Raw genomic sequence first — 8,950 nt, 5'->3', positions numbered from 1 at the left:
TGTACTGTAGTTCAATTACCTACCATTTCCCAGGGCAGGCCTGTCTTCTTTCCAAAGCAAACAAATACGGGATTTGGGAAAGAGTATACAATACCCATCTGGAGCTTAATGCAGACAGGAGCACTACAACCTCAGATACACAGCGAAAGGATGGAAGCAGCTAAATTCAGGGTAGGTGGGCAAGTGCAGCTGTGTGATGAATTGCTGGTTTTAGTTCAGCTCAAGGCCATCCTGCATGCATGGAGCTTCAGCCAGTCAATCATAATGTTTGTTCACCAGCTGCACTTTGTGAAGCAGCATTTTAGATTTCTTATGTGGCTTGGGAGGATATTAGCCTGCTTGTGCCCTCTTCCAGCACCTGATTCTAGTTTGGCAGATCCCTTGTTGCCAGGCAGCATCTGCTGATAGTAATTTATTTATTTCACATCTTGCGATAAGTGAAAATACTAATTCTTCCAGGTGCAGTGTTAAATGTAAATGCATTCATTAGTAATGGACAGTCCATATTGGCCCTCAGCCTCAGGGAGCCAGACCTCCAGAAGGGGCCCCAGCACTGGGCTCTCCCCTTGATACTGCTTTATCAAAGGTAAATAATCTGGGATTTGCTAGTTACTGAACATGCTTTGTAAATATTAATTAATTGAATAGAGATTTAAATTTTAATCTTTTGCAAATCTCTATTAATCCATTCTGTTTACACTTCCATGGTCTAAGCAGGAACATTTCTTCTTAATCAATACACCCATTTGCTGTTTTACCATGGAAGGAAGCAAGGTTTTGCTGCTTGCGTGCTTTTTAGGCATAGGGATACCACTGCTGGGATCCCATGAGTCTGCATCAGAAGGAGTCTGGAAGCTAAAGGAGCCTCACAGATAAGCAGATTAACAGTGATTTCTTCATTCTGGTAGCAGGTGCTTGTAACTGACTCTGTGCTATGCAAGATGATACTTCATCAAATAAATGCACTGTCAAAGTTAATTAGTTACATTTTTATTTTGCAATTTACCTCTATGATGACATCCTGCTGGTATTGAAAAGTGCTCCAAAAAATAATCATCTGTGCTCTAGCTGGTGGATTTTATGAAAACATGAAAATGAACTCCTGGAAAGTGAATATGAAGACTAAATATTTGATTTTACTTTATTGGTTGGTGCTGACAATATAAATGCTGTTTAAAGCTTCTGGAGATTTTGACCAAGCTGCCAAGTTTTAGGAGCCTGTCAGCTGCCTTCACTTAATGACGTCTCCTGCTCTTGTAGTGAAGACATAAATGCATGGGGAAACTTCTGAACTGTGGTTGCTAGAAGAATGACCATTGTTTCATGTATTGCTTGTGATGTTCTGCTATGTTCTGTTCTTCAGAGTGCTTATCTCTTATTCTGAGAAATTATATAAAAACATTTGGGCTAAAGCAGTGTCAGTGAATGAAGCTAAGATGCTCATCCATCAGATATGGTTTCCATCAAAAACAACACACTGAGAGTTTATTTCATAGCTGCCAAAATGCTTGGCAAGGATTTCAACAGAAACATCTGCATATTCACAACACTTTAGGCCATCTTTTTAGAGATGGAGACCCTGTCAGCTCAGGGAATGAGATAGATAGATAATGTCTATCCATACAAAAATCCTCACCAATGAAACAGGGTGATTTTTTACTTTCTATCCCCAATATTAAGATAGCATTCATTGAAACACTTAACAACAATGAAAATATATGGCAGTAATTATAAACACAAATGTAGCATTACAAGGATTTCCCTGTATGTTGCTTGTCTCTCAGCAACAATATTAAATATTTTTTACAAAAATAAAAAAATATGTAGAAATGTCTTTTTTTTTAGATGAAGGAGGTAGTACAAATCTACGGAGACAGGATCATAGGTCCATTTTCTTTAGAAGTCTGAAAGCTTATACTAATAATAAAAGCTTATACCAATAATCAGCAGCAGCTGAATTGTTGAAGAATTGTGTTGTGCTTCTATCTGCAGCTAAAATCAGGTGTGCCATTTTACCGTTGTGAAATCTGAATTTTATGTGTGCTGCCAAGAAAGGCTTCAATGCTGCAAGGCCAAGAGGTTGTTCCTTGATAAATAGCATCATTTTGATGCAAGTAATGTCAAATGCTAATAGATTTTAGGGTCTCTTGTATCCTTTCCCTTTTTTTCCCTTTGTTCCAGAGACAGGAAACAGCTAGGCTAACAAATGCCTTACTAACAGAGTAAGAGGACTCATTGAAAGTTGGGTCCTGAGCTCTCTCAGGATTATTCAAATATTTTGGGCAGGAAACTTCAGCATTATTGAGGTGGGGTTTTTTTAGACAGTACTGCTCTGGAAGGCATCTATGCCAAAGTATCTCATGTGTCACTGGCACTCTCATTCAAAAGCAATAATGGGGATGAGACCTAGACAGGGCCTGGCTGTGGCATCAATGTGGTAGATCGGTTTCTGCCCTCTAAAATGAGAGGTGTGTCGTCAGATGAAAACTGTTCTACCCCTCTCCTCAGATGCTGGAAGGAGATAGGTAGGCAGTTCCAAAATGTGGCTGAAAGTGGCTGAATCACCTTTTTGAAGTTGGTGTTTCACCCTGTTGGTTATCTAGAGATAAGGAAAATATCTCTAGCCATGTTAATCATCAAGGATGCAGTCACACCTTTCTGTTTGCAGTGGGGCATTACACTTATATTCAAAATCTGTACTTTCTTTTTATTTCTATTCTTGATCAGCAAGTTCTTACTGTACATGGGGGAAAAATTGGCTGGGGAGAGGGTGAGGATGGCATGGAGGATCCACCAGTTCCATGAGAGAAATAAACTCTCTGGCTCTGTGGTGAATCTCAGCAGCTTGTCACTTCTTAGAAGCATCCTCAGTCAGGTGGACATCTTCCCACTGCTTTGTTTTTTAATGGGGTGGCCACATCCTCCCCATTTACCCCCCGCCACCTTTATCCCTTGCTAAACTACTGTGACAGGGTAACCCACAATTACCAGAAGCACAGACCCATCATTACATTTCCATCAGACTGTGCAAACAGCAATTTTAAAACAGGAAGTCCTTGTGTTGTTGCCTAACTGCATTCTTAGGAAGGACACAAAGAGGCAGGGGTTAAAATCTAGGTGACTGATGGTACCATCTTGACAAGCTTTATTTCTATGCCAGTAAACTTCAAAACACTTTATGACGGTGTGCTCCTGCCTTTCCCAAGACAGTGAGGTAACTGTCATGAAGGTCAAAAATCAGTAATAATGGAGCTTTTCCAAAACAAGCTGCAAATTTTGTTTTGTAGTTTCAGTGTTTAAGAGAAAAAAAAGCATTTTTAGGTCAACTTCTTTGGTTTTGATTGTTATCTCCACATGCCATTGCTGTTCAGTACTAAAATACTGAGTCAACAGCTTGTAATTAAAGTGAATGTTTTCTCGGTGAAATTGAGCGCTTTCTTATCCACTAATTTTTTTTTCAAAAGTCTGCCTTTACAGATCTGTCACTCATCAACATATGGCTATAATTAGCTATTTATTTAGTTGGAATTGAGGGATGGCTTCAGCCAAGCTTCAGGAGGCTTTAACCTTGTAACTAGGGACAGAATCTGGATTGATATGTGGCTATTACAAGATGCATACATTTGTAGAAATCTTATGGTGGATTAAACACGCAAGCACAAAACATGCACGCTTCACTTTCTGCCCCACAGTGGCTAGAAACAGGAATTCCCAAAGACACTGACCTTCAAGTATTGGAGTATTCAAGCTGAAAAAGCAAAGCATATGTTTTAAATTGATTATTTTCTATCAGAGGAAGTGATTTTTTTTCTTTTCGTACATTCAATTAAAAGTATTTAGGAATGCCATGCATCCTATTAAGTCTGTGTGATAATTCAGCTACTCTTGTGCCTGTGGATGCATGCTCCATACCAAATTGCTCCTTAATTTGCAATAGTAATGAAAGGAAAATTATATACGGAAACTAATGAGGGGACCAGGTGGGACCGACTAGTCTTTTCTGAGCTTGCCATCTGAAAAGGTGGTTTTTTTAAACTATAATCATGGGTCTAAACTTCCTATTGGTGTGAGCATATAGGTTCTCTGAACAGCAGTGAAAGAGAAATTTTTTCATGGTTTTTTTCAGTGATGAATTTCTTCCAAGACTAAAACCCAGCAAGGAAAGCAATCCAGACTAGGACAATAGAATGGCTTGACCAGCTGGCAGAGATCTGTGATCAGTAGGTAGAATATAATTTTCCTTTGGAGTGTGGGTGTGGAAAAGGGTAAACTACTTTGTTTTTCCATTGTGATAAATTTTCGGGAAGACCTGAGCTCCTGGAACTTCTGTTTTTCACAGTCACTTTTTGGGATTTATGGTAAATTTGGCAATCGGGAAGTGGAGTCATCCTTCCTGACTTATGATGATGAAGTGCAAATATCAGCTCTTTATTCTCCTGAAGGTCGTATGACTTAAGAGTTGCTGTGAATGCTGGCTTCTCAGGCCAGAAAGAATAAACAGTGTGTTTTCAACCAAAAGGCCACTAGGTTCACAGGATATTTAATCTCAATACAGAGTAAAAACTGCTGCAGTCATGTCATGTCTCTTCCACAACTGCATGCCTCACATGGTCTCTTAATACTTTGAACACAAATAGATTGTATCAGTTCTGAGAGGCATGATGGTATTTATCTTTCTCTTATTAGTACAGACATCATAGTTCCTTAGTCCTACTTATGTTCTGGTTGATTTCTTAGGTTCAAAGAAAGTTTCTAACTTGAAGAAAAATGGAGGAAGCCTGAAATGATGGTTTGGTATCCATGCAGGGCATATGAGAGTCACAGTCAACACTGGTATACCAGTATGAAACAGCTGTCAAGAAATCATCATATAGGACTCCTTCAGTTGCTCCTGATGTTTGAAATGAGAAATAAATTATATCAGATAAGACCTGCAAGATAAATGTGGAGTTCTTAATGGTTACTAGCACACAGCTCAAAACCTGAGATCACTTTGACAACCAAACCTCTTCTACCAGCCTCAAGTATACAGCTCTCTTTAGTGGAGGCAGAGAGGTTCAGTGGTAGCTTGATCACTGTGTAAGTGTCTGGCATTTCCTTCTATTCAAGGAAAATTGCATGGTACACATTTACTCTCAAGAATCCATCAAGGGGCTTGCGTAAGCCAAGGGTGTATGTTCATGTCAAATATTTCACCCATAATTCTTATTTTTTCATTCCAGAGCTTGCTTAAGAGTAGCATAAAGTGGATATGTGTGGGTGTCTAGGGGAGAGGAAGGTTTTCCTAGCTGAGACCCACACATCTGGAATTCTCTCTCCATAGTCATCATCTGGCCAAGTCAATATCCTGTGTGGGATCCTTCAGAGAAAGACTCAAAGATCTCTTCCTTTTCTCTTTATCATGGTTTCCCTGTAATTGCTGTTTTGTGTGGTTTTCATGTAAGGGAAAAAGGGGACAGTGTTTTGTTTTCAGAGTGCCTTTCAAGTGACACTCCGAAGTCTCCTGACATAATTATTTTTGTGCTACACAGTTTGATTAGTTAATAAAGTTCTAACTGATAGTTACTGAAGAAAGAGGAGTTTAACAGGAAAATTTGCTGTTAACTATTTGAAGGAAACTACAGCAGTTTGAACCTTCGCTAAGTCTTGCATGGCCATCTCAGCAATGTCTCTCACATTCTGGCTCCCTGAAAATGTCTGGAGAGTGTCGGCTGGTCACGTGTCATCCCCCATTTCTGCTGGCATAAACCTGGAGTCCTGTGGCTGAAGTCCCTGCATGTTTGTGCAGTCTGTGCTGTTTAGATTCCTTTTTCTAAACCCTGCCTTCCATGTATATTTGTTTCTAATAGGAATACAATGAGAATAAAACCTTATTCTCCTAATGTTTCCCAGACTGTTGGGCGAATGACTTGGGGTTCAACTACTGACCTGGGGGTGTCTAGGTTGCTTTTCCTCTTGTAATTAAGTGACAAGGTGAGTTCATATTGCCGGAAGCATAGCTGCAACACAGGGAATGGACTGAGACAGACTAAGAGTTTTGTTTTGCAGACAGGCCAGACTTATTTTTGGTGGCTTTGGCTTGGTCATGTTTCAGAAACCTCATTCCATAAGGGTTTTTTCCTGCCTTCAAAACCTCAGTTGTTTTAACAATAACAATAACAAATTATGAATGTCTCCATCTGTAAGAGAAGTAACTCGATCAAATTGAAAGGCTCATGTTACCCAAGACACAGGGAACAGTGTGCTTGAGTGCTCTGCAAACATTGTCCAGAAACATTGCCCTTAGGCCCTGTGGAGATTTCTGGACAGCAGAGTACCTGTGGGTACAGAATTTCACAAAAAAAGCTGTCTTTACAAGTAATGTTAGAAGTAGGATTGATTCTAGGCTGGTTTTTCAGCTGCTGTTCTTGGTTTCCTAGCAGGTGGATAGGTAGCTTAAATATAAACCTGACATGTCACCTGCCACGACAGAAAGGCTGAACAGTTGACAGTACTACCATTTAGAGTTTCCTTCCAAAACCAGTCCACAACTAATTCTATAGTTGTATAGTTTCTTTCTTTCATATTGTTCATGAATTAATTATATGTTTATGGCTAGTCCCTATCTGAACCTGAGTTATATGGTATAGAGTGACTTAAGCCCTCAACAGCTTATTCCCTCTGCTTTACATTAGCCTGCACTGAAACCCCATTTGTATATGGGGCAGGAAGAGAGTTACAGATGCCACCCCCCACTACTGATTTGCAGCATGTGACTCATGTACCTTAATGAACAGAACCTTTCCAGTGGCTTTAAAAACAAAGGCATTCAGGTTTAAAACCTGTCAATCTGATATTCCTTTGTAATGGAAAAAAAAAAATTTGACTTTGCCTATGATGGTTGTAGAAATGATAAATACAACAAAATAGTTGGTAGGGAAGGAAGAGACAAGGTGTATTTCATAATAAAAGACTTTCAAAAATGCAGCAAAAGCTACTTAAATCTGGAGCTCTGTTTTCATTGTATTTTACTGCCTACTGAATCAAAAATAAAATGTGTAATTTTATTGAAAATATAAAGTAAATCCAGATGTTTACATTCAGTAGTTTCACCAGTGTCTACAAGGAGCATGTTATCCTATTAGATTTATTCCTCTGAACAAAACCAAACAGCTCATGCTGAGTAAGACTGGGGCTTCCGTTCAAACAGCAGTGGTAAGACTGTGGGACTGGAATCTCCTGTATGAAGGGAAAATTTTAACACTAATACACATAAAGTCTATGAAAACATAATACACTGGGCTCTTTGTGCTCTAGAAACATGCAATGATTCTTTTAATTTTTTTTTTTTTTTTTTACTTTGAGAATTTGGTCTGTTGCATTTGCAACTGCATGAAAAAATTTATATTAACTCTATCTAAAAAGGCATGAAAATATTCACTAGAGAAAGTTGTTCACTGTCTGGGAAAAGTTTTTACTTGTGATTCTACCTGGATGAGGTTTATTTTTTGGCTTTTAACTTGATGAGAGTCCTCAAAGCTGGAGACATCTGTCAAAAGGGAGTGGGTCCCTTATTTGTAGTGGAGATTGAGATGATTGAATCTCGAGCTTCACAACATAAATTCCCCCCACTGTCTTTTATGGGCCAGACTTTCATTCTGTCAGAAGATATTCACCCAGAGCACATTTGCAGTGACTGAGTTCTTTCTGTGATGTACCCTGGCCCTCGGCCTGACACTGAGGAGTGGCTCTCTGGTTAGTCTAATGGCATGCCAGTTCTGGAAAGGAGAAATGAGGGTTCTGCTTCTTTGAGAGTCTCCATCTAGGGAAAGCACTGGCAGGGAAATCTGAGGCAGCCTAGCAGAGTTTAGATCTTAATGAAAATGTAGTGCTTTATATTTAAACAAATTGAACATCACGTATTAAAGGACGAATTTATCAGTAAAAGAAGCTTCGTAGTCCTAAACCTCTGTGATGACCAAGTGAAGACATCCAATATAATCCAGTATTTGTAACTTTTGCTTCCTCTGACTCCTGTGATTATTCTTTTGGTGTCTGTGTGTGTGAAAGTCTGTGGCAGTTAAACTGTTTGAAACATTACAGTAAGTGAGGTCATTGGGGCAGGAATAGAGGTGTGGGGATTGTTCAGACAGTCTTTTTCCATTCCTGTCAACAATTTTAGTTTGGCTCCTTGATTGTGGGCATTGATGCAATCTTTATTTAGATCATCATATCCTATTTTTCATTCCGAGGCAAAACTGAGAATCAGCCCTCCCAAGACTGCTGTGATCCCAGAGTGGCTAAATACTGCTGTGTCTGATACAGTAATGAAAACCGCATGTATTTATCCTGTGTTATTGACCAAATCAGTATTTTGTTCATATAAATTGATACATAATGTCCACAGTAAAACACTTTTCACACAGAAGAATGCCAGTAAGTCATCCCCAAAAATATGAATTCCCTCATTGAGGCAAGAAGTTGTTCAATAGCCAGACAAATTACGGGAAATAACCCTGTAAGGTATCTGAGTGTCTTGACAGACTTCGCAAACTCTTCTCCTTCTGCTCCTGTGGGGCCTGAGTGAGGAGCTGGCACGGTGGGGCAAGAGGAGACAGCTGTGTCCCCCAGGGGCCATGAGCAGATAGAAGGGTTGAGATGTTGAGGTATGTCTGGGCAACTCAGGACTCACAGAAAGCTGTTGCAAAGCTGCCAGAGGTTCTCTTATTCCCATTCCCTTCATACTGCTAGACTGTATTTACAGCAGAGTGTGCCACATCTGCTGGCAGGATTTTTGTGAACATTTCTTTTTGGTACTTTGTACCCATATTCCATGGAAATTAACTCTCATAGATACTTGCATTAGTTGTATAAAGGGCATTGCTCTAACTTAAAGGTGATAATCAAAACACAGAGAAATTAAAGTCAAAGCTCTTGGGTAACTTGAAATATCTGATCTGAGAAGCCTTTA

General features: G+C 39.5%; 1 long non-coding RNA gene across 1 annotated transcript; it reads left to right on the top strand.

Annotated features, from left to right (window-relative positions):
• The first annotated feature begins 472 nt into the window (after positions 1-472).
• On the top strand, positions 473-5,886 carry LOC138105812 (uncharacterized). The gene is made up of 3 exons (XR_011148703.1): positions 473-586; positions 4,127-4,220; positions 4,738-5,886. It is a non-coding gene; the product is annotated as an uncharacterized lncRNA (long non-coding RNA).
• The last annotated feature ends 3,064 nt before the right edge of the window (positions 5,887-8,950 follow it).

Source organism: Aphelocoma coerulescens, chromosome 2, assembly GCF_041296385.1.
Source record: "Aphelocoma coerulescens isolate FSJ_1873_10779 chromosome 2, UR_Acoe_1.0, whole genome shotgun sequence".
NCBI lineage: Eukaryota > Metazoa > Chordata > Aves > Passeriformes > Corvidae > Aphelocoma > Aphelocoma coerulescens.
Note: the sequence above shows the minus strand (reverse complement) of the source record. Positions and strands in the feature narration are given on the sequence as shown.